The following is a 26703-nucleotide window of genomic DNA, read 5'->3' on the forward strand; positions in this document are numbered from 1 at the left end:
ACTGTTAACTGTGTGTACAGCTTCCCCTCCTACTAGAGCAGTGAAGGCGAGTCTCTCAGTATTGACTGAGTCCGTGTGTCAGGCGCTCAGATACAAAGGTGAAGTCAAGGAACCCAGAGGATCTACCTAGTGATAGATCCCTGTAAACCATGGTGTCTCTGAGCATGACCCAGCTGGTCAGACATGGGTCTTCTAGGGCTTCTCTGTTCAAAGCTAGACCCAGACACATGGGATATAGTGACCAGCTGTGGTAGGGACAACCAGAGCCAGGGGAGCCAGGGATCTGACCTTAAACCAGTCCAGTACTTGAGCTTTCTTCCCTTGGAAGAGAAATGAGAAAATACTGGCTATGTTAATATTGAGTAATTTTAAATAAGTAAGCTTTGTTTTTATCATATTATAAAATGTTTGTTCCCAAGAGCCCTCTTATACTCTTTAGGTGGGTGGTGTGTTCTGCTGTATCAATTTGATGCCCTTATGCCAAGAGGCCAGGCTTCCCAGTTGGCCCTAGTGGTAAAGAACCTCCCTCCCAATTCAGGAGACATCAGAGACTAAGTTTCGCTCTCTGGAAGATCCCCTGGAGGAGGGCATGGCAACCCACTCCAGCATTCTTGCCTGGAGAATCCCATGGACAGAGGAGCCTGGAGGGTTACAGTCCATAGGGTCACAAAGAGTCAGACACGACTGAAGCGACTTAGCATGGCTGCACACAGGCCAGCAGGCCAACATTTTGACTTCGGCTCCAGGAGCTTTCATTTTTGCAGGTTTCTTTCTCCCTTCCATTAAATTTAAATTATATTTTTAAAGTATGTTTTAAATTTATTTTTTAAGATTTATATTTTATCACTGCATTGGTATAAAGAAGAATATATCAGTACTATATATCAACCTTTTGTTCAACCTAAAAGTTTATTTCTCCCATCGGATTGTAAAAGAATTTAAAGCATTCTTCTAGGTCCTTAAAGTATTGCGGCCTTAGCACAGAGACTGCTGTGTCTGATGGATAAGTTGGTCCCAGATGCCAGCCTAAACTTCACGTTAGTGCCTCCAGGGGAGATGGCAGTAGATAGGACGGTTCTGGATTCACTGTAGCCTCATATACCAACCAGCCAGCATGTAGAGATGCCCAGTTATTTCTTTTTATGCATGCATTCAGGTCATTGCTGCTGCTTCTTTCCTGTAGCAGCTCAGGGCATTTCAAATGTCTTTGTAACTTCACTGCTTGCTCTGTGGCCCACAATGGTATGCAAGGAGATGAAAAGTAAGATAGGATGAGCTACACAACAGAATAATTCAAGCAACTGAGCCATTCTGAAACTCGAGGGAGAGGGAATTGCTTACACTTATGGATGATCTGAAAATCAAACGCAGTCAGTAATCATTCAATTCATAACAAACATTGCTGATGAAAAGAATCAATAGAGAACAGCATTGACAAAGGTCAAAATTGCATGACATGAAATTTTTTGTTGCCAAATATGGATAGGAAAAGTAAAATCTTGGTAAATTTTGGATATGCAAAGCTTGACACAGGAAAGTTGGATTTTATAAAAATAAAGATACAGAACAAAATTCACTTTGTCAAAAATATTAAATACAATAGATCAAAAAGTAATCAATGAACAAAACCTTGAAAAGGTAAAAAGGCAAAAGGAAAGTAATTAACTCTGAAATGGCAACCCACTCCAGTGTTCTTGCCTGGAGAATCCCAGGATGGGGGGGTGGGGGGGGGGGGCCTGGTGGGCTGCCATCTATGGGGTCGCACAGAGTCGGACACGACCGAAGCGACTTAGCAGCAGCAGCAGATCCCAGTAACTTTCTAACATAAATGCAAAATATGAAAATATAACTGCATTGTATAGACAATTTATCATATATTAAAAATAGGTAATAGAATTCAAGTTAGAGAAAATAATCAACTTGAGGAAAATTATAATTAAAATGTTGATGGTCATGAATATGTACTTAATATGTTCTTATAATTAAAATGATGGAAAGTGAAAGTGTTAGTCGCTTAGTTGTGTCTGACTGTTCACAACCCCATGGACCGTACCCCGCCAAGCTCCTCTGTCCACAGAATTCTCCGGGCAAGCATACTGGAGTCGGTTGCCATGGAAATAACCAAAATTCAGAGTTAAAATCGTTTTAAAAGATTTAGGATATCCCAGAAATCTTAGTGTGGTTTTAGATTATTAAAACAATTTACTTAAAATGTCTGTATTCCTGCAGTAAAGTTTAAGATGTTTAATTTAGTTATACATACACATACTATTGTAACTGCCTAGGGATATTCTAGAAGGATCGTCCCAAACAGATACCAGTGATAATCTCTGGAGAAGGATGTAGGACCATATGGGACAGAGTTTATGAACTGTTGGAGTTTCTAAGAGTTTGAGACTTTTTGTTTTTTATTCTGATGAAGTTGAAACAGCCAGTTAGGACCAAAAAGAAGCATGAAACTGAAAGTGAAGTCACTCAGTCGCGTCCGACTCTTTGCAACCCTGTGGACTGTAGCCCACCAGGCTCCTCCATCCATGGGATTCTCCAGGCAAGAATACTGGAGTGGATTGCCATTTCCTTCTCCAGGGGATCTTCCCAACCCAGGGATCGAACCCAGGTCTCCCGCATTGCAGGCAGATGCTTTAACCTCTGAGCATATTCTGTCTTAAAAAACAAGTGTCTTGTTGTCCTGCCCATTGGGTGTCCTACTTCTCCAGCAGTATTTCTAGTGTCTTCATCACTTCCATTCAACTTTTTACGCACTTAGCCTCGCTCATTTTCTGGAATTGCAGAAAATTCCCCTTTAGCACTTTCCTTTCTCTCCCTCATCTAGGAGTTTCCATCTTGACTTGCGGTCAGAAAATTTATCCAACTCTGTGGAGTAGGTAGGACAGATTGTTATTCTAATTTATAGATGAGCAAGTGGGAAAGAGTTTAAAGTACTTTTCCCAGTTGTAGGACTGGGTTTATGACCCACACTCCCAGCTCAGGGGTCCCTCTGTTGTAAGGTTACCCCTCTGAACTTTTAACCTGGCAGGTGTAATACAATAAATGTGCTACTTAAAAAAAGACAGATTCACAATCCACTTCCTAGATCAATCACCTAGGATGGATCCTATTGCCTAATTAAAACAGTACAACTCTAGATATATTGGCGAAATCAGAATAAGAAGAATTTGGAAAAAATTACAGTGCAAATATAATTATTTTCTAAATTATTCTTTTATGACTTCAATTCCCTATTGGGTCTATGTGATTATTTTGCAATTCACTAACTATACAGGTGTATTTGGAGAAAACAAGGCAAGGGTAAGGAGTAAAATTAATGCTCTTCTCTCATTTCTGAAAAAAGATATGTAAGCTGTACCATAACCTCTTAATAAAATGAAATGTCAATTCTCTAAGAATTAAGACTGCACAGAAGTCTTGCAGTTTTACAATCTGGGGATGAGGGGGACCCAGCACCTCTCTCTGCCTCCTGCTGTCCTCTTTCTGGGTTTCCCTTCCAGCTGGCTCTAGAGTGTGTGATGGACACTGTGTGAGTGTGATGTGGCACTGCGTGAGTCTGTGTTTTTGTTGTTCAGTCACTAAGTCAGGTCTGACTCTTTTCGACTGCAGCACATCAGGCTTCCCTGTCCGTCACACTATCTCCTGGAGCTTGCTCAAACTCATGTACATTGAGTTGGTGATGCTATCCAACCATCTCATCCTCTGTCGCCCCTTTTCCTCCTGCTCTCAATCTTTCTGAGGATCGTGGTCTTTTCCAATGAGTCAGTTCTTCGCATTAGGTGGCCAAAGTATTGGAGCTTCAGCTTCAGCATCAGTCCTTCCAATGAATGTCCAGAGTCGATTTCCTTTAGGATTGACTGACTTGATATCCTTGCTGTCCAAAGGACGCTCAAGAATCTTCTCCAGCACCACAGTCCAAAAGCATCAATTCTTCATCGTTCAACCTTCCTTATGGTCCAACTCTCACATCCATACATGACCATCAGAAAAACTATAGCTTTGGCAGTATGAACCTTTGTCAGCAAAGTGATGTCTCTGCTTTTTAATATGCTGTCTAAGTTTGTCATAGCTTTTCTTCCAAGGAGCCAGTGTCTTTTAATTTCATGGTTGCAGTCACCATTTGCAGTGATTTTGAAGCCCGAGTAAAGAAATGTTTCGACAGTGAAGTTGCTGGCTGCTTTCCAATCTAGGAAAAGTAAGAAAAAATCACTTTGAGTTCAATCTGCTTTTTTCTTCATGGAGTCTCTGGGTGAATACCCCTTGGTTAAGCAAGTATAAAATGAGCAGACACTGCCTGTTCCAGAAAAAAAGTGGCAAAACCTTTTCTATCACCTGTTAGCATGCAAAGCTCTGGGAAGAAGTGGAGCAGTCTCTCACCACTTTAATTAAAGCCACTATGAACCAAAGCAAAAGCCTTCCCACCAATTCTGCCAGCTCCTTTATATTCCGCTACAATTTGTCCTTCATACTATAACCAGAATGATCTTTTTAAAATGTAACTCACATTCTGTTACTATTTCGTCAAAGCCCTCCTGTGGCTTCCCACCACATTCAAAATAAGTCTAAATTCCTTCCTCTGGCCTAGAGGCCACTCCTAATCTCCTATGACGCTGCACCTCGGTTAGTCTTCTGCAGCCACACGAGCCTGCTTGCTACTCCTCACACACCAATCTGGTCCTCTCCGGCCTTTGTGCTTCCTGTTTCCTTTGCCCTCAACCCTATTCCCCAAAGCTTCACATGACTTACTTTCTCAGTTTATTCATGCCTCTGCTCTAAGTTAATCAGAGGATCCTTCCTGGCCATTTTGTTTAAAGTGGAACCTATCCACTACTATTCCTTTAGCCTGACTTTGTGCCCCATAGCATCTCTTTTTTTCACCTGTCATGTTATTTGTTTGCTTATTATCAGTATCCTGAACTAGAATGGTCACTCTTGGAAGCCAAGAGTTTTGTCTTAGTCACCACTGTATCGCTGCGCATGGAATACTGACTGGTCATTAGTCAGTGTTTAATAATATTTGTGAAAGAATGAAAGAATCTTAACCTCAGTATTATAACTTTTATACATTTTCTTAGAAAACCTGAAGGTAGCTTTGACACATCCCTTCAGAAGATAAGACAGTGTTTCTCCCCCGCTGTTTATTCATAGTCATTGTCAGACCTGTTTCTTTGAGATTTTTCCAAGTCACTGTTGTCTGTGGGTGTTTGTGGGCCTGGACAGAAAGCTCCCACTCAAAATCATCTCATCTAGTCCTTAAATTTGGACGCACTATTGCACTGCCATCTCTAAATTGCAGTTAGGGTTCTCATTTGATTTTACCTGAATTACTTTTCTTTCTGGATAGAGTCTTGTTAACTCCCCATTGGCTCTGTGTTTTTCTGTTCCTCTCCCCGCCACCACCACCAATTTCTCTCAGTGGGAGCTGACTCCGTCAGCAGGTGGGGATTTAGATCTCTTCATTCATGACAATTAATATCTTCTTGACTTTTTCTTTGTATCTCTGTCCACCTAATGAAATTACTGTTCTTCTTCAAAACAAGCAGCTAAAATGCTTTGATTTTTCACTGATGGATGATTTTCACCCAACTTTTTGGAACTCAAAATAGAATAACTTGCTTGAGGAGAAAGGGGCCTAGACCTTGCCTTAAGAGAAAGTGAATAACCTTCCCTGGGCTTCCTTCATTTCCATATGCCTATGAAAACCGGTGTTAGCAGTTGCTGTGTATATCCCCATAACTTTTTCCACACTCACGTAAATATACACAGAGGGTTGTTACTTGATTAATTAAAGTTGGTATACTACGTACATGACTCCACTTGCTTTTCTCCCTTATCATGAACTATGGACAGCTCTCTTCTGAAATCAATCAAGTGCTCCTTCACTGATTTAAATGCAGCAAAAGAGTCCTTGATTCAAATATTGCCACAATATTTCTCATTCTCCCATTGAAGATCAGAATTTTGCCTCCAGTGTGTCCACTGTTGGTTGACAAGCCCTACTTCATGACTGTCACCCTACTGAGCATTTTATTAATAGATAACTTGATTTCTTGCTGAATGTTTCTACAGAAATTCCAACACATCATCAGCAAATGCATATTTGCTTGAAAAGCTTATAGGTAATTTCCTTAGTGTCACCCTCCTTGCTGTTGATTTCATGCAATAATGTGAAATCAGACATTGGGAGGTGGTGTGGAGTATTTAATGGGATAAGGACTTTGCATGTGCTTGTGGACAGAGAATAGGCACACAGGGAAAGCCTTGCACCCAAAGGCTGGGGGCCAAATTCCAGTTTTAATTCCAGGATTTAACTGTGCGATCTTAATTAAATCATTGGCCCTTTGGGTCTTACGTGCTTTCAGGTTCAATTAGGGAAGTAGGTAATACAATGCTTCTCAGTCTAGGGAACCCTTGCCATTGGAGTACGTAGCTGCTGAGGGTTCTCCGGGCTATGGGAATCAGGATGCGTGTTTCCAAGGTCTGTGATTTAAAACTTTTCTAACACAATGTTGTAAATCAATTATACTCCAATAAACATTTTAAAGAAAACTTTTCTATATTTATCATTCACGGACATCTTATGGGATACAGTGGAAAATCAATATGAATGAGACCCTAAAGAAAATCCCTAGCTGTGGTCAGCTGTCATGAGGTTGCTCTTTCCTCTCATCATGGTTTCTAAAACAATGCACTGGGTAGAAATAGCCTAGCAGGGTCTCTTCAACTCTAAAAATGGTGAGGACACATGTATACTAATTAAATAAAAATTAAAATTTATAAAAAAAAATAAAAATAAAAATAAAATAAATAAAAATGGTGAGGACAGGGCAGTATTCATTCCAATTCTCTCAATTTAGGCAGTGGATCCATTTCTAAAAAAGGCTGAAAATTTTTAAATGCCCAAGGGAAAGAGTATATATATCAGTGGGGCAGACATCCAAAATCAGTCACACCTTACCATGTTGCATGAATTAGAATAATGTATTCATTTAACAGATACTTACTGAGTGTCAGCTCAAGGAGGAGTGACACAGGAGGAAAGGCATGTGAGAGACACGTGAGGCTGCAGGAGGAAGTGCGTTCAGAGGCTAGTGCACCTGCAGTGAGAGAGGGAAAGTAGTAGGAAACGAGGTTGGACAGGAACCGGATTCTGCCTGGATCCTACCCTGGACCAATTCACACGTAACTGTTAGAGGTAGCACAGGCACGTGTAGAATTTAAAGTTCCTTAGATGACTTAGATACCCATGTGAGATGAGACTCGCTGATGTGGGGTCTTGATGACTTTTACCCTGAGTGAAGTATAGTCAACAGAGAAGCTTCTAAAAGTAATTTTTATTGTGGTAAATACATATCATTTAACATCTACCATCTTAACAAATTTTAAACGTACAGTTCAGCGGTATTAAATACATTCATCATATTGTACGACTAAAACCACAATCCATCTCTGTAACGCTTTTCATATTGTAAAACTGAAACTCTGTACCCACTAAACACTGACTCCTCGTTCTCCTCCCGCCTCAGACTCCTGACACCACCACTGTACTTTCTGTTTCTATGACTTTGACTAGTCTAAGTATCTCCTGTAAGTGGAAATATACAGTATTTGTCTTTCTGTGACTGGCTTATTTCATGTAGCATAATATACTTAAGGTTCATCCATATGGTAGCACGCGTCAGAACTTCCTACCTCTTTAAGCAATATTCCATTGTATGTATATATCAGATATCTAGTCATCTGTCTATGGACTCCAGAGTTGCTTCCACTATTGTGAGTAATGCTGCTATGAATATGGGTGTACATGCGTGTACAGACTCTACTTTCGATTATTTTGGGCATATACCCAAAATTGCTGCAACATATGGTAATTCTATTTTTAATTTTTGAGGAATAGCCATATTGTTTTCCATCGTGTCTGTACCACCAATAGTGCAAAGGGCTGCAAATTCTCCATATTCTCACCAGCATTTGTTATTTTCTGTTTTTGATAGAAACCATCATAATGAATGTGAGGTGGTATCTCATTGTACTTTAGGTTTGCGTTTCCCTAAGCATTGGAGAAGGCGATGGCACCCCACTCCAGTACTCTTGCCTGGAAAATCCCATGGATGGAGGAGCCTGGTAGGCTGCAGTCCATGGGGTCGCTAAGAGTCGGACACGACTGAGCTACTTCACTTTCACTGTTCACTTTCATGCATTGGAGAAGGAAATGGCAACCCACTCCAGTGTTCTTGCCTGGAGAATCCCAGGGACAGGGGAGCCTGCTGGGCTGCCGTCTATGGGGTCGCACAGGGTTGGACACGACTGAAGCGACTTAGCAGCAGCAGCAGCATTGCTGATGCTGAGAGGCTATTCATACTCTTATTGGTCATTTGTATATCTTTTTTCTTCAAAGAGTATCTGTCTATTCAAGTCTTTATCTTTTCCTATTCTTGAAATTTTTGTTATTGTTCAGTTTTTGGGTTTTCTGTATATTCTGGATATTAGTCCCTTATCAGATATATGATTTGCAAGTATTTTCTCACATCTTGTGGGTTGCCTTTTTACTTTGTTAATAGTGTCTTTGTAAAACATTTGTTTGGCTGCATCGGATCTTAGTTGTGGCATGCAGGCTCTTCATTGTGCTGCACTGGCTCTCTACTGGTATGTGCTCTCAGTTGCCCCAAAGCATGTGGCATCTCAGTTCACCAACCAGAGATCGAATCCATGTCTCCTGCATTGCAAGACAGATTCTTAACCACTGGACCACCAGGAAAGTTTCTAATAGTGTCTTTTGGTGCACAATATTTTTTAATATTCATGAAGTCCGCTTTTTCTTTTGTCATCTTGCTTTTGGTGTCACGTCTAAGACATCATTTCCAAGTTCAGTGTCTTTAAGTTTTGCTATATGTTTTCTTCTAAGAGTTTTATCGTTTAGGATTTCCACTTAAGTCTTTGATCAACTTTGAGTAATTTTTTGTATACTGGTGTTAGATAAGGATCCAACTTCATTTTCTGGTATGTGGATATCCAGTTTTCCCAGTGCCTTTTGTTGAAAAGACTGTCCTTTCCGCATTGAATAGTCTTGGCAGCCTTATCGGAAATCATTTGACAATACAAGTGAGAGCTCTCTATTCTGTTTAATTGATATTTATGTGTGTCTTTATGCCAGTACCACATTGTTTTGCTTACTTGAGCTTTGTAGTAAGTTTTGAAAAGAGGAAGTGTGAGTTCTCCAGCTTTGTTCTTTCTCAAGTTTATTTTGGCTATTGAGATTCCATATGAATGTTAGGATGGGTTTTTCAATTTCTGCAAAAATATCATTGGGATTTTGATAGGGATTTCACTGAATCTGTATCTGACTTTGGGTAGTATTGAAATCTTAACAATACTGTCTTTCAATCCATAAACATAGAATATGTCTCCAGTTATTTATGTCTTTAATTTTTTTCAGAAATGTTTTGTAGTTTGTTATATGAGTCTTTCACCTCCTTGGTTAAGTCAATTCCTAAGTATTGGGTTGGCCAAAAGTTCTACCCTAACCCTAAGACAGATATATAAAGTATCTTCTTTGACCACAATGGGATGAAGTTTGAAATGAACAACAGAAGAAGTACAACTGGAAAGTTCACATATTTGTCTTTGTAAACCTGTTGAGACTTAATGTGTGGCCTAACCTATGGTCTGTCCTGGAAAATGTCCCATGTCCCTTGAGAAGAAAGGGTATGCTGTTGTTATTGGATAGAGTATTCTGTATATGCCTGTTAGATCTAGTTGGTTTATTGGTAATAGTTAAAGATAACTATTTTCTGTCTAGTTTTTCTATCCATTGTTGAAAGTAGGGTAAGTCCCCAACTATTATTGTAGTGATATTTCTCCTTTCATTCTTTCAGTTTTCACTTCATATATTTTGCTAGTCTGTTATTAGATGCGTAAGTGTTTGCAATTGTCATTTTTTGTTGTACTGAAACTTTTATTAATATAAAAATGTCATTTTTTAAATTTTTTTTATTTTTAAACTTTACATAATTGTATTAGTTTTGTCAAATATCAAAATGAATCCGCCTCAGGTATACGTGTGTTCCCCATCCTGAACCCTCCTCCCTCCTCCCTCCCCATACCATCCCTCTGGGTCGTCCCAGTGCACTAGCCCCAAGCATCCAGTATCCTGCATCGATCCTGGACTGGCATCTCATTTCATACATGATATTTTACATGTTTCAATGCCATTCTCCCAAATCTTCCCACCCTCTCCCTCTCCCACAGAGTCCATAAGACTGTTCTATACATCAGTGTCTCTTTTGCTGTCTCGTACACAGGGTTATTGTTACCATCTTTCTAAATTCCATATATATGCGTTAGTATACTGTGTTGGTGTTTTTCTTTCTGCCTTACTTCACTCTGTATAATAGGCTCCAGTTTCATCCACCTCATTAGAACTGATTCAAATGTATTCTTTTTAATGGCTGAGTAATACTCCATTGTGTATATGTACCACTGCTTTCTTATCCATTCATCTGCTGATGGACATCTAGGTTGCTTCCATGTCCTGGCTATTATAAACAGTGCTGCGATGAACATTGGGGTACACGTGTCTCTTTCCCTTCTGGTTTCCTCAGTGTGTATGCCCAGCAGTGGGATTGCTGGATCATAAGGCAGTTCTATTTCCAGTTTTTTAAGGAATCTCCACACTGTTCTCCATAGTGGCTGTACTAGTTTGCATTCCCACCAACAGTGTAAGAGGGTTCCCTTTTCTCCACACCCTCTCCAGCATTTATTATTTGTAGACTTTTGGATCGCAGCCATTCTGACTGGTGTGAAATGGTACCTCATAGTGGTTTTGATTTGCATTTCTCTGATAATGAGTGATGTTGAGCATCTTTTCATGTGTTTGTTAGCCATCTGTATGTCTTCTTTGGAGAAATGTCTATTTAGTTCTTTGGCCCATTTTTTGATTGGGTCATTTATTTTTCTGGAGTTGAGCTGTAGGAGTTGCTTGTATATTTTTGAGATAAGTTGTTTGTCAGTTGCTTCATTTGCTATTATTTTCTCCCATTCTGAAGGCTGCCTTTTCACCTTGCTAATAGTTTCCTTTGATGTGCAGAAGCTTTTAAGGTTAATTAGGTCCCATTTGTTTATTTTTGCTTTTATTTCCGATATTCTGGGAGGTGGGTCATAGAGGATCCTGCTGTGATGTATGTCAGAGAGTGTTTTGCCTATGTTCTCCTCTAGGAGTTTTATAGTTTCTGGTCTTACGTTTAGATCTTTAATCCATTTTGAGTTTATTTTTGTGTATGGTGTTAGAAAGTGTTCTAGTTTCATTCTTTTACAAGTGGTTGACCAGATTTCCCAGCACCACTTGTTAAAGAGATTGTCTTTAATCCATTGTATATTCTTGCCTCCTTTGTCAAAGATAAGGTGTCCATATGTGCATGGATTTATCTCTGGGCTTTCTATTTTGTTCCATTGATCTATATTTTTGTTTTTTGAAAACTTTTTCGGTTAAGGTCTATTTTATCTGACATTAGTATAGCCACTCCTGCTGTCTTTTGGTTACTATTTGCATGGAATATCTTTTTCTGTCCTCTCACTTTCAATCTAATTTGTGTTTTTGTATTTAAGCTGAAACTCCTGCAGACAGAACATAGTTGAATCATATTTTTTTATCCATTCTGCCAATCTCTATTTTCTAACTGAAGAGTTTAATCTATTTCCATGTAAATTAATTACTGATAAGGAAACCCTCACTTCTGTCATTTGCTACTTGCCTTCTAGCTTTTTTCCCTCATTTTCTGCATTACTGTCTTCTTTTGGATTTACTTGATTTTTTTTATAGTGAAATAATTCCTTTCTTCCTTTTCTGTATATACACAGCTATTTTCTGTTCAGTTTGGGGAATACATTTAACATCCTAAAGTTATAACACTCCAATTTGAATTTATACCAGCTTAACTTCAACAATAGTTTTTTAACACAGTAATAGTTTAATAGTTTAATAATTTTTAACATGCAATACCCCTACTCCTTTACAACTGTGTCCCCACTCCTTTCAGTTGTTGGTGTCACAAGATTACATCTTTATATATGTATGCACAAAACATAATTTAATAAATCTTTTAAATGCATTAATGTCTAAAATTACGTAGAGAACAAAATGTGGGGTTACAAATCAATGTTCAATAGTACTAGTTTTTAGACTAATAATTTTTTTAAAAATCCAAGTCTCTTGAATCATGTAGAAAACATAAAATGGACTTCGCACACACCATTGTTACAGTGGTTACAGTAATATCAGCTTTTGTAATTACTCATGTGTTTACAATTATTTTCATTATGGAGACATTTATTTCTTCATACAGTTTCTAGTCTTTCTAATGTCCTTTTGTTTAACCCTGCAGGATTCCCTTGAGCATTTCCTTCAGGGCAGGTCTACTGGTAATGAACTTTATCAGCTTTTATTTATCTGGGAATATGTTCGTTCCTCTGCTCTTTAAGGGCAGTTTTGCTGGATATAGGATTCTTGGTTGAGAGCTTTTTTGCTTTGATATTTTTAATGTATCAGCCTACTGCCTTCCTCCAAAGTTTCTGATGAGAAACCTGATTATCTTACTGAGGATCACTTCATGTGATGAGTTGCTTCTCTCTTGCTGCCTTCAAAATTCTCTCTATTTGATTATAATGTGTCTCTGTGGATTTCTTCGAGTTCATCTTACCTGAAGTTCATCAAATTCCTGTAGCGTTTAAATTCACGTCTTTAATTAAATTTGGGAAGTTTTTAGCTATTCTTTTTTCCAATATTCTCTGCACTTTACCCTCTCTCTTCTCCTTCTGGGACTCCTAGAGGGCACATTTAGGTCCACATGATAGAGTTCCACAGATCCCCTGGGCTCTGTTCACTGTTTTTTCACTCCCTTTTCTTTCTACTCTTCAGACTCAACAGTTTTCTTCTCCTTGCTTGTCCTATCTTCAACTTCACCCATTCTTTCTTCTGACTGATTAAATCTGCTTTTGAATCCCTCTAATGAAAGTTTTGTTTCAGGTATTGTACTTTACAGTTCCAGTTTTCTTTTTGGTTTATTTTTAGGTTTTCTACCTCTTTACTGATATTTCATTTTTCACACATCCTTTTCTTGACTTTCTCTACATCTCCCTTTCAACCTTTGAACATCCTTAAGATGATTAATTCAAAGTCTTTGTCTAGTACAACTGCTATCAGTTTCAAGGACAGTTTGTCTTGACTTATTTCTTTCTCTTGAATGGATCATACTTTCTTGTTTTTGTATGCTTTTTGAGCTTTTGTTGGAAAATAGACATTTGAATAAAATTATGTTGGAACTCTGTAAGCTATAATGTCTCCTTTCTCCTGGGTTTGCTGGGGTTTGCTATGGTTTCTGTTTTTTTCGTTTTGTTTTGTTTTGTTTTCAACTGTTGTAGTCTGTCTCTATGCCAAGGATCATCCTGGTATAAACTTAAGATCATCTCAGGTCTTTTCTGAGCCTATGCCTTTCCCTCGTTATGTATAGTTACTTCCTAATTTTCCCCATATATGATATTGTTTTTTAATATCCTAGCCTTAATGTTTGACTTCCAAAAGTTAACAGAAGAGAATAATGAGGGGGGATGTGTTCCAGTCCTTTAAATCCCCTACAAGTTACTTTAGCCAAAGGGGAAGAGGGCTTGCAACCCTCTTGAGATATAGCAACAACGGATCTCTCCTCTTTGCATCTCTGTGATCAGAAACAGCAATTAGAGAACAGATGCTTGATATTTGGCAGACAGGATGCATTTTGCCCACCCTGGCTCCTACAAGCTGTGTGCAAGCTGCTCCAGAAACCCATGCACAGCTGCCTGTCATACAGCTGTGGGCAGGGGAGGATGGTACTGTAGCATGAACTGAAGCTGATCAGAATTAACCATAATTTACTGTTCAAGCCTTCCCATGGAAGTTGAAAGACTTAAATAGACTCCAGGGTTACAAAATAGTTACATCAGACAAGTTCTTCCACTGCAATTGTTGTCTAGATAGGGAAACAGATTTTTGGTGATTCCTACTCTACCATCTTCCCCAAATCCTCTCCCATTGGTGAGTTTTTGAACAGAGCTCCTCTATGTCTGTGAATCACTCTGGATGCTGCATTAAGAAATGACCACAGGGAGGACAGGGTGGGTAAAGGGAGACCTGATAAGGGACTACTCCAATAATCCAGGTGAGATGTGATCGTACTTGACCACCATAGGGTTGTTGTGCTGATAAATATTTGAATCTGGATATATTTTGAAGGTGGAGCCACCAATTTGCTATTGAATGAGAGGCAAATAAAAACTCATGGAAAAGGAAGTCAATATAAGAAATGCCTATTTTTGAAATGAACAAAAATAGTCACGGAAATGTCCTAAAAGCCCCAAGGAAAATTAGAGTTTAACCATTTGTTCTGACATTCCCTATCTTCTTCATTAAAATTCTTTCCACCATTTTTGGTCATGGGCACTGGTATTATAGACCCAGGCTTTTCACTCCTCTGAATTGCACTGGCATGAGTTGGTCTTACCATATATTCTTATGGATAAAGCCTGTAACCAGCCTTTTCAATGGGCCTAAAAACATTCTTTTGGCTTCAAACATGAAAGCTGTTTGCTGCTCCTCAACTTAGGTCCTCCCAGAAATGATAGCTGATATTTTTTCAGAAATAACTTTTATTTGGACACACATAAGACCACCTGGAAAAATAAGTATAGCCCATTGATGGCTCTCCTGAACTACGACTCTGCTAACATCAGACCCTCCACAATTTTAGCAAGTGTTTTAAATTGTATAATTCTGAAATTAGTATGTCCTTCCAAGAAGTTGTTGGCCTACACTCTTAATGACTGTAATATGTGACGGTAAAACACATCACTCATCTGCTTTTTCAATCTCTGGTACTCTCTATCCCTGAGAACCAGAAAATATCTTTGAGATCCTTCAAATCAGTGAGGCGCACTGGGGAAGGGAGAAGTCCCTCACATGTGACAGATATTTTAGGGGATGTGGTTATAATTATTCTTGTCTTCAGACTCCCATCAGTACAGTTCTCGGTCAACATAGCAAATCATGGAATTCTCTCATTGGTAAGCCCCCTCTCAAGGGTGTTAAATGTCTCGCTTGGCACTTTGTTTTATTTAGCTAACTTTTCAGCCTATTTTAACACGTGGAGCCTCCTGAAACATAAGCCAGAGAGCCTACGAATCTAGCTCCATTTCGTTCTGGTCTGTCACTTTGGTGTTAGCATTTTCCTCACTCTTGTTTCCAGTCCGAGTTATGAAACCATTTCAGTTCAGTTTTAATAACCTCCCTGGCATGGCAAGCTCTACTAGAGCTGCCAAACTTAATACGCTGACTCCCTGTGAAGAGGGCAGCAGCTCTGGCCAGGGGAGGACGGGAGACGGATTTTCTATAAACGCATCCGTTTTCCATTACAGCCCTTTCTGATTTGGTAGCAGACTGCCAGGTGCAGCTGGTTTCCTCTTCTATGCACAATCACTTCTGACTTTGGTTTCTGAATTTCCTTGTCTCCTGACTCACCCGTGATTCTCTGACTAAATAAACTACCTCATGATCAATCTTCCTGCCCGTGGAGTAGGTCCCAGGACTCAGCAGCTATAAGTGGGGCTAGCTTCACCCTGCAGGACGAAACTTCTGGTCAGCAACGTGTGTTTGTAGAGGCTTCCATGACCACCAGAGGGGAAGCTGCTTTTTGGGGCAGAGAATGCCGTCTTTGTGGAGTGAAGCAGGATCTACCTGCAAATGGATTTCCACATGAACTGCAGTCATACCACTGGAGGTGTCAAAACTCTCTGAGTCAGCACCAGTGAGACCTTCTCCCGCAGCCACTCCTCTACGACAAAACAAAGATCAGGCTAGATGTCCAGGTCCATCATCTTCAGTCTCATTTTTGCCTTAGATTCGGTGTTTATTTCAAATGAAGACATGTTCATCTCATTGAGTAAAGGGCATGAAAATTTTCACTTCTTACAAAATGTGCAATAAACTGTAGATTTCATGGGTTGGTTTACAATATGGAGATGCTCTGCTTTAAGCCAATGAAATGCACGATATTCCAAATCAATAAACAAATAGAAAGGTTAAAGCAGTATAGAATTACTTGTTTTACAAGAAGAGTGGCTATAAGAGACTTTAAGTAGCTATTCTCTGTCAGGACAATAATACACTATCATTTCTTCTTCAGATAAGGTGAGCTGTTCCTATAACAAGAGTATTCAGTAGAAAAATAGCTCAGGGACAGATCCAAAAGGCCACTCCAAACTGGTGTGTAAATTCCCAGTTGGCAACATGGCCACCTATAATTTCCTTTAGAACCTCAGCTTAATCTGATTACATTTCCACTAAAACTCTCTAGGGGAATTAAGTGGTAGAAGTTAGGGGGTAAACTTTCCTTGGGTTTTAGCTGCTTCTTACCACACAAGTATTTGTGGCCTCATAGCAGAAACCTCAGCCATGCAGAGTCACCGTGTGGAGAGAGGGCAGACATCTGGGCGTCTTATCACCTGGCAGTTTCCATCTTTTCTTCTGCCACCACCTGTGATGGGGAATGACTTACTCCCACGGGTGCAGACTGCAGGCTGCTGCATCGATAAAACAGACCAGGAGTGAAGTGCAGCTCTGCAGGTCTGCTGAAGCTCTGCTGAAGCCCCACCACATTCTCCCCTGCTCAGGAGAGTGTCTTAGAGTGCAAGTGGACCAAAGTGTTTTAGGAGGGGTAACTTGGGATGAAGTCTTACTGTTTTTATGTTTATCATTGAAAAATTTGGTATCTTCTAACTATTTTTAGTAACAGTTTGCTTGTTACAAACATCCCCCCTGAGATCAGCTGTGTAATCTGCCACTATACAGATTGGAGGCCTCAAAGAGGTTGTCTGTCCTCTGAGTGTCCAGGGTCCAAGCAGACAGGGACAGCCTTCCCTCTGGACAGCTCCAGGTCTGGCAGACTTGCTTAAGGGCTGGAGCTACAGAGAGGGGAAGACTCGTGTAGGACCTGGAAACACCCTCCTATACTTTGAGTCAGACCTTGTTGCTTTAAGTGACCTTCATGCAGGTGGCTGCTCATCATTCTGATCTAGCCAGTGGTTTTTGTTTTGTTTTTTACTTTTTCTGTTGCTGATGGTCTTCAAAGCACAGCCCTTTTCTGAAATATCACAAGACATTCGAATTAGCAATCTCTGGCTGTAGAGTTGCAGCTTGTTTTGTGTGTGCTCAGTCGTGTCCAATTCTTGGTGACCCCATGGACTGTAGCCCTCCAGGCTCCTCTGTCCATGGAATTCTTCAGGCAAGAATAGTGGAGCGGATTGCCATTTCCTCCTCCAGGGGATCTTCCCGACCCAGGGATCAAACCCACGTCTCTGCACTGGCATCCCCAAATAATTAGGCTTTTACAAGCTTTTAAAAGCCAAAGTTTGTTTCAGAAACATATCCTTAATTTATTGGTCCTACATTAAATGAATAGATGGGGAAACAGTGGAAACAGTGGCAAACCTTATTTTGGGGGGCTCCAAAATCACTGCAGATGGTGATTGCAGCCGTGAAATTAAAAGACACTTACTCCTTGGAAGGAAAGTTATGACCAACCTAGATAGCATATTCAAAAGCAGAGACATTACTTTGCCAACAAAGGTCCATCTAGTCAAGGCTATGGTTTTTCCAGTGGTCATGTATGGATGTGAGAGTTGGACTGTGAAGAAAGCTGAGCACCAAAGAATTGATGCTTTTGAACTGTGGTGTTGGAGAAGACTCTTGAGAGTCCCTTGGACTACAAGGAGATCCAACCAGTCCATCCTAAAGGAGATCAGTCCTGGGTGTTCTTTGGAAGGAATGATGCTAAAGCTGAAACTCCAGTACTTTGGCCACCTCATGTGAAGAGTTGACTCATTGGAAAAGACTCTGATGCTGGGAGGGATTGGGGGCAGGAGGAGAAGGGGACGACAGAGGATGAGATGGCTGGATGGCATCACCGACTCGATGGACATGAGTTTGAGTGAACTCCAGGAGATGGTGATGGACAGGGAGGCCTGGCATGCTGGGATTCATGGGGTCGCAAAGAGTTGGACATGACTGAGTGACTGAACTGAACTGAATTTAAGTTAAATGAACACAAATTCATTTGTAATGTTGAAAATTATTTTCCAATTTAGTGAGAATGTTCACTGAACTATTTTTTTCCTTACAGGGAATATAAAATATTTTAGCAACTAAAAGGGGCCTTTCAAAAATGAAAAATCTGTTGTTATTACAAATTTTCTTCTCTCCCCTCCCCTGGCCACTGGGGGACCTACAGAATTCAATTGTCTTGAAGGGGAACTGTTCTAGAGCTTGGTGTGGGGTGTGGGGGTGGTTGGTTTGGTTCATCAAAGCTATGTGTAGAGAACAAACGGAAAAGGGGAAATTACCTTGTTATACAGGGAGTGTCCTCAAGAAAGAAGCGTCAGCGGGGCAGATAGAGGCTTCTATATTTGGCTTTGCAGAGTCCGGTGTGGGCATGAGGTGAAAAGTGGAGAGGGAGAAGGGAGATGCTATGGATTGAATGTTTGATCCCCCCAGTTCATATGCTGAAGCTTTAACACACACACACACACACTCCCCCCACAGTATGATGAGCCTTGGAGGTAGGGCCTTTGGGAGTAATTCGGGTAAGATGAGGTCATAAGGGTTGAGCCCCCATGATGGGATTGATGTCCTTAAAGAAGAAGAAGAGACCAGAGTCCTCCCCTTCTCTCCAGCAGATACAGCAAGGAGAAAGATATGCACAAACCAAGAAGAGCGCTCTCACCAGACACGGAATCTGCTACCACCTTGATCTCAGATTTCCCAGCCTCCAGAACGGTAAGAAATAAATATTTATTGTTTAAAGCATGGGGTAATTTGTTACAGTAGCTGGAGCTAAGACAGGAGGAGAAAATGTTGAGTGGAGCAAATTCAGATTTTTTTCTTCCAACTAAAGAAACTCTGCTTTCAGATAAAGAGGAAATTATCTGTTTTAAAATTCAAACTTCTCTGTGTGTGTGTGTATAGATATTCTCCAGGCTTATTATTTGATACCAATCCTCTATTGTCACTTAATGCCAAGTGCAAGTTAAAACTTGGAGGGGAAAAGTGATTATTCTCTAAAAAATAGCCCAGATTTCCTGTCTCTTAAGATTACTTACAGAGGAGGGAGCAGAGAAGAAAATGGATCAAAAGAATTACAGGTAATGAAAAAAGATGATTGTATCTCTTTTTGTATGGGCAACTGCCCTTCATATTGTAATACTGAATGATATATAATTCTAGGAACTCTTCCAGGAAGAGTTATTCAGTAAGGGGATATTCATCATTGGTGCATTCAGAAATTACAGCTCTGGTATGTTTGCAGAGAATCATCCATAGCCATGAAAACTCAAGAATAGCAAAGTCAATGAGTGTATTTAGAAATGTGTACTCCTCTTCTGTCAAAGAATCACTCTGTACATGAATGGCAGTTGTGTTATCAACCTGAGTAACTGTTTCTTCTAAGCAAACAAAATTCGAGCTAACAGACCCATAGATCTTATGAATACAGACCATCCTGTAATAGAATAGAAAGAGATGTTTTAGAAAGCTTTGGTTGTTAGTGCTGCCCTTCAGTGTCTCTCAAGTTGATAAATACTATAACATGTCCCATAAATATAGGTTGAAATGTTTTGCAGTGTTATCATTTGGAAGGAGGGAATTAGACCGAGGAATCTCTTCTCTATGCTATATTCTCAAAATGCATGTAGTCTGCTAACTGAGGAGATCTGGCTTTTATAATAAAAAGGGTACCTAGTAATACAAAGCCCGTGCCCAGCAGCGTATTGTTTCTGGACTTGATCAGAGACATCAGCAATGAGAGACTCAGAGATGGGGTGGTGGGAGGAACATGGGCTTTGGAATTTGATTCATCCAGATCTAAATCCCAACTCTCACTGGGACGGCCCAGAGGGATGGTATGGGGAGGGAGGAGGGAGGAGGGTTCGGGATGGGGAACACATGTATACCTGTGGCGGATTCATTTTGATATTTGGCAAAACTAATACAATTATGTAAAGTTTAAAAATAAAATAAAATTAGAAAAAAAAATAATAAAAAAAATAAATAAAATTAAAAAAAATTAAAAAAAAAAAATCCCAACTCTCAACAGAGTTGTCTGAGCAGTTTGTGAAGCTGCTCTGAGTCTTGATTTCCTCCTTGGTAAAATGAGAACAAAATTACATGTCTCACAAGGTCAAGTGAAATACGAAAATCATCTGGGTAAAAATGCCTTGCCCTCAGTAGCTGCTGGTATATACTGGATTTCTTCTTTTCTTGAGTCTGAGAAAGGATGTGTTAACTATCAGGAGATGGGAATCTTGAGGGATTCCACTAGGCTTCCCTTTGGATATTTTCCTGCATGGTCCAGAATGCAAGGCCAGTACTTAGAGAAATGGATGGACGTGTCCAGGTAGAAGGTAATACAGGCTGCATGGAAGTTGTTACCATTCACTAGCATCAGTGTGTTGTGTGTATCAGTACTAGCTCCCCTTGTTCAGGTTCTGCTGAAGTGTATGTGGTGTTTACCTGCCTGGTGATGGTTCTGTCCATCAGTAGTGATGAAACCATTAGATGAAGATGCTTTCAGAAGTCCTTTGAATTCCATTTCTTGGAGATGAAGTAGGGAAATATCAGTTTTCTTAGAAATTCTTGCAACCTGGCAAGAACTTTGAAAATTGATGGAGGCACTGAAACTGGCTTGGAATTATCCACCAGCTGCACTCTGTTTTAAATATTAGGCTTCCTGATGAGATGTCATTGAAGACAGATTTCTGTGGCCCCAAAGATTTTGTAAACCACCGGCTTAGTGCAGCAGAGCCTTTGTCCAAGAGTGAAGAGCCCCGTACTAGACTGAGTTCTGTCGCTCATTCACTGAGGGACACTCTGCTTTTGTGTGTCACTTTCTTCAGAATTAGGGAAAAGATCATGTATTGGGGGCAAGATAGTAGATTTTTAAAGTCTCGAGCAGTATATCCATCACAAAGATCATCTAAACACCGCAGGTTCACTTTGTCCTCAGCAGAAGGTTTGCTGTTATTTCAATTATCTCAATATCATAATGGCCTTGGTGGCTCATCTCAAACCACAGCTGAAATTACTTAGTTCAGTGTGGAAGAAACATAACACCTTCTTGCTTTCTTATGCTTTTTTAACATTAGGCATTAAGAAGTTTCCTAGTTCTTTCAGTTAAAGAAAGGACATTTATTTTTGTACGAATTGGTTTTTCTGCCAATTCCAAAAAATACTTTCATGGAACAAATCCCAGGAATAACTAGGAAAAAAATTCCCCCAGTTCCAACTAATCAGTGTTTCCTGTGAGTTCATCAGTCCAATTCGTTTGAGGGTGAAAACCACCTCTGCTCAATTAGAGTGCGTGCAATGCTGTGCCCTCCGCACCTGCTTTTCTAGTGTGCACTGTGTGTGAACATTTGGCCAGACAGGCATTGCAGACTTGCACCGTGAACACACGTATCTCCGTATTCCAGAGCAATGCTTTATAATTAATGAGGGTGCTGTGAGCATTCATAAGAACATTGTGCAATAAACAAATATTTCATTACTTAATGTAAATGTGACATGAATGTAACAAACACTGATTTAAAAGCTGACATTAATTGCCAAGAGAAACTTAATCATAAGTTATTAATTTACCATAACATCTGGGAGTCTTGATTAAACTTCCAATAACCCAAAGAATTGTAACCTGTTATACTCAAGTTACACCAGGCTTCCCTGGTGGCTCAGACGGTAAAGTGTCTGCCTGTAATGCGGGAGACCCGGGTTTGATTCCTGGGTCAGGAAGATACCCTGGAGAAGGAAATGGCAATCCACTCCAGCACTCTTGCCTGGAAAATCCCATGGACGGAGGAGCCTGGTAGGATACAGTCCATGGGGTCGTAAAGAGTCGGACACGACTGAGCGACTTCACCTTCACTTTGTCTTCCTCACCATGCACAGCTCTTACCAAATGTAATCATACCATGAGATACCTTTCCTATTTTGTTGAAAAGTGGCAGATAGAACACAGTGTACAGCAGGTTTCAATAGATTTGGAGCTGAAAGGAGTGCAGAAGTTTCATAAAGATCTGCATCATCTATATTTTTTTAATTAAAATGATTTGATTTGAGAAAAAATTTTAACCAACTGGGCTAAAGAATCCAGTGATAGGGGACTCTAAATGGATTCCAGTCTTTATTGGGAAAGGAGAAAAGAAGGCAAGAAAATCGCTTTCCTCATTCTTCACCCCCTGCCCACCAGCCAAAGCCCATGAAAAGGCACTCAGGCTATACCCACTTGGTGACCTCTTGACACTGGCCATTACAGGAGTCACTGATCTGATTGGTCAGAGTTTGAAACTGATCAGACCACATTTGCAGAGGGCATGGCCTGCAATGTCCACCCTCCTGCCGTTCTACCTGTGCCCAGGTGGGTCATTAGCCCCCAAGGCTGCTCCACAGGGACTGGCATGGTTCTTCCCTGCCTCTCCCTGTAGGACCCACACGGTACAGAATGCAAGGTTTAGATTCAAGGCGGTAAGCCTCACATTTGCTTTGGTTCTAAGTTTGATTTTCCTAACCAGTTTATCTGAAGTCTTGTCTTTTCTAGTTTTCAGCTACTTACCCAGATTAAGAAGTTTATATTTTGTGTCTCATTTTCCCAATTAGCATGGTTTGTGTTGTCAAAACCTGAGTGGGGAAGAAAGGCAAGAACAGACAGGGAGTGTTTGCAGGGGAGGAGAGGGAAGGATGTAGAGTACTTAAAAGAAGTCTTCTTCAAGCCCACAGAGCCCAGAAAACGACAAAGCATGCCAAAGAGGGACATCCTGGAAGGATATTTTCTCCTTCCCCATCCCATCTCCTCTGCACTAGCCACCTGCCGCTGTCTGTATGAAGACTTCCTGGAGTTGACAAGTGGCAGAATCAGAGCTGCATCTATAGTGCCTGAACCGCTACATGCTCTAGACAAAATCAAGCCAGGAGGGAATGCATAACTGGGAAAGATAAATTGAAAGCCATGTTTTGTTTTACAAAGTAACATTCTTTTCCTCATTTGAGGGATATGTGGAAAAGAGAAAAAAACAAAGCATAAAAAAGGACAACAAATGTCATCGGCATCCTACCAGCCAGGAAGAGTGGGGTTTTTTTCAGTTTCTGAGTTCCCCTTGGCCACCTCTAAGCTGTTGGCTGTCCCACCTGGTTCTGCTTAGACTCCGCGGCTGGTTGGAGTACAGGTGTTAAAGACCTCATTAGCACAGTTCTGCTACTCACTTGGAGAACTAAACACTCTCCAGTGACTCTTAAGTTCTCCCAGCGCAATCTGTTTCTCCAGCTGGCAAGTCCAGAGGTTTGGGAGTTTGTGCGTCGCTGCGGCCTTCTCTTGAACGGTTCTGATTTGTCCTTCTGAAAGAACACGTGTAATCGTACCGCGTTAGGCCCACCTGTTCCTGATTTCCGTGCTCCGGCTTCCTTCCGCGCACCGTATTACTGGTTTCCTTTTATTTGGGGGTCAGGGAGGTACTATCGCTTTTCTTTCTTTCCCACCACTGAACAGAGAGAAGAAGAGGCAATGGTTTAAACCCATTTCTTCACAACTCCAGTCCAAAGTGTCCAAGGAAATTAAGTCCCCACACAACGGGGAATTGTTCTGCTGGCTGAAAGACAAGAAGGGGACAGGACAGTTCTAACTGTTCAATAGAAGAGCATAGACAAGCCAGAATCCTAAGCATGGTATTTGGTCAACACACTCCAACATGCATGTGCCCACTGGCATGGTGAACATCTTTTCTCTTTAAAAATCAGGGCAAGGTCTGAAAAATATAGTTCAAGGAACAGAGAATAAATTTAGTGACTTTTCCCTCACAAATGTGTTTTCTTCCATTTTAAGCAACTGTTGTTCAATTGCTAAGTTGCACCAGACTCTTTGTGACCCCACGGACTGCAGCACGCCAGGCTTCCCTGTCCTCCACTACTCCCAGAGTTTGCTCAAGTTCATGTCCATTGAGTCGGTGATGCCATCTAACCATCTCATCCTCTGCCACCCTCTTTGAAACAATGTTAAGCAATAGCCCACATTTTTAAGCAAAAGCCCAATTTTTCACAATAGATCACATTAAGTTATATGGTCTCTTTCTGATCATTTCTCCTCTGTGTTCTTGTCAGCCTCCTCTTTCTCTTCCTAAGTATCAACATCTCCAGGGTTCTATCCTTGACTCTTTGTTTTTCTTGTTTACAAGCTCCCTCTCAGGGAAGTGCTAGCTTACCTCGACTTCAGGTATACCCCCTGCTCTGCAGAGAAATCCCAGGCCCTCCCTGAACTTGCCAGAAAAGTAGTGTAGCAAAGCTAAAGTGTGCATTTTCTACTATTGTGTGCCTTTGAGAAAAATTTTCAGTCTCTGGGCCTCCACTTCTCCATCCACACAGTGGGGAGCAAAGCTTGAGGCTATATCTGAAGGCATTTAAATATTAGCAAAGCTGTGTCGGTTGTAAATTATCTAGTTTGTTTGTTTGAAAATATCTGAATTTCATTCTGATTAAACCAACTTAGGGTCCCTTTATCTCTTGAAAAAGGAATATATGCACACAGAAAATTTTACAAGGTGTGCACATAGGTAAGTCTCGGTTAACTTCTATCCCTCAGCCACTTTCCAGAAGCAACTACTTTTTTGTGCCTCACATTTTCTAGCTGCTAGGGAAATTCTCATGTAATATCTCTTGAAATATGAAATATCTTGCTGGATATATGACACTGTTATTCATTATCCAACTGTAAATTTCAGGTTAATTCCAATTTTTGTTATTAAAATCAGTGGTGGACATGTTGGAATATAACTAGGGATAGATATCCAGAACTGATATTGATCAGTCAAAGGAGATATGCAAATTTTGTGACTAGGTTTTTTTTTGAGCTACAATTTATACACAATAAAATGAAAGCTTTTAAGTATATAGGTCTGTAGGTTTTGACAGATGCCTACAGTTGTACACCACCACCAAAATCAAGGTACAGAATACTTCTGTCACCTCAGACACTTCCCTTGTGCCTCGTGATGTGTTGAAGCCAGAAGACTGTTAAACTTTAAGGAATTTTTGAAGCCTTAGTTAAAAACAGCTATTATTTAAAATTAAATTACATATACTTATAACTGATATAATTATACTTTTTAGAAGGTAGTAAGTACTAAAAGCTCGTGTGTGTGTAGTCGCTCAGTAGTGTCCGACTCTTTGTGACGCCATAGACTATAGCCAGCCAGGCTCCTCTGTCCATGGAATTCTCCAGGCAAGAATACTGGAGTGGGTTGCCATTCCCTTCTCCAGGGGATCTTCCCAACCCAGAGATCAAACCCTGGTCACCTGCATTGCAGGTAGATTCTTTACTGTCTGAGCTACCAGGGAGCCTAAAAACTTGTTGATTCCTAGTTATTTGACATTGTACTATTACCTGTGACTGAAGTTGTTTATATCTGTTTTATCTGTGTGGTGGAAATACCGTATAATACTGTGTTCTTTTGCATCTCTTCCTAACTCCACGTTCATCACTTTGTCATCACTTTGGGAGGTTAAAGTTGGCAATAGTGGGAATATTTCCACCAGAGTAATTGGCAAATGCTACAAATCAGAGTTTTTATTTGGACAGCTTGACCATTACCTGCCTACTATGTTTGCACCCTTTTATGCCACTGCCAGACCCTGGCAGTGACTGATAAGTTTTCTGCTCCTATAGTATTGTCTGTTTCTGAATGTAGATTGTAGTCTTTTGAGTTTAGTCTCTTTCACTGAACATAATGCATCTGAGATCAGTCTGTGTCGTATCAGCAGTTCCTTTTCATTCCTAAGTAATATTCTCTTGTATGAATGCATACGCCACCCTTTGTTTATCCATTCACCTGTTGATTGACATTTGAGCTTTTTTCTGTTTGGGGTGATTATGAATAAAGTCATTATAAATATTAACATATAGATTTTTTATATGAATATTAGTTTTTCTTTGTCTTGGGTACAAACCTAGGAGTGAGATTATTGGTTCACACAAGAAGTATGTTATACTTTATAAGAAATTGTCAATTGTTTTAAAGTGGCAATTTTTTTGCATCCTGACAAGTAATATATAGACGTTCTAGTTACTCTTCATCCTTGCTAACATTCATTTTGGTCAGCTTTTAAATTTTAGATGTTCTAGTGTGTTCATCAGAGAAGGCAATGGCACCCCACTCCAGTACTCTTGCCTGGAAAATCCCATGGGCGGAGGAGCCTGGTAGGCTGCAGTCCGTGGGGTCGCTAAGAGTTGGACACGACTGAGCGACTTCACTTTCACTTTTCACTTTCATGCATTGGAAAAGGAAATGGCAACCCACTCCAGTGTTCCTGCCTGGAGAATCCCAGGGGCGGGGAGCCTAGTCGGATGCCGTCTATGGGGTCGCACAGAGTCGGACACGACTGAAGCGACTTAGCAGCAGCAGCAGCAGTATGTTCATAGTGGCATCTCATTGTCGCTGGAGCATTGATCTAACATAACATATTACAAGGTTCTTACAAGTATTGGCTTGACCAAAAGAGTTTGCTTGAGTTTTTCCATGTGATGTCATGGAGATATCTGAACTAACTTTTTGGCCAACTCAATATAATCCTTTAATTTT

At 40.4% G+C, this 26703-nt stretch overlaps 1 protein-coding gene across 2 annotated transcripts in view; it reads left to right on the forward strand.

The window, feature by feature from the left end:
- LOC147361480 (uncharacterized) overlaps positions 1 to 26703 on the forward strand; it is a 327323-nt gene that overhangs the window by 280242 nt on the left and 20378 nt on the right. For both annotated transcript variants that reach the window (XR_015137982.1, XR_015137983.1), the window contains exon 6: positions 18763 to 18865. The gene's annotated coding sequence lies outside the window, so the exon portion shown is untranslated. The remainder of the gene's footprint in view (positions 1 to 18762; positions 18866 to 26703) is intronic.

Source organism: Bos grunniens, chromosome 12 (assembly GCF_055505025.1).
Source record: "Bos grunniens cultivar Pamir isolate PY7600 chromosome 12, Bosgru_T2T1.0, whole genome shotgun sequence".
Taxonomy (NCBI): domain Eukaryota; kingdom Metazoa; phylum Chordata; class Mammalia; order Artiodactyla; family Bovidae; genus Bos; species Bos grunniens.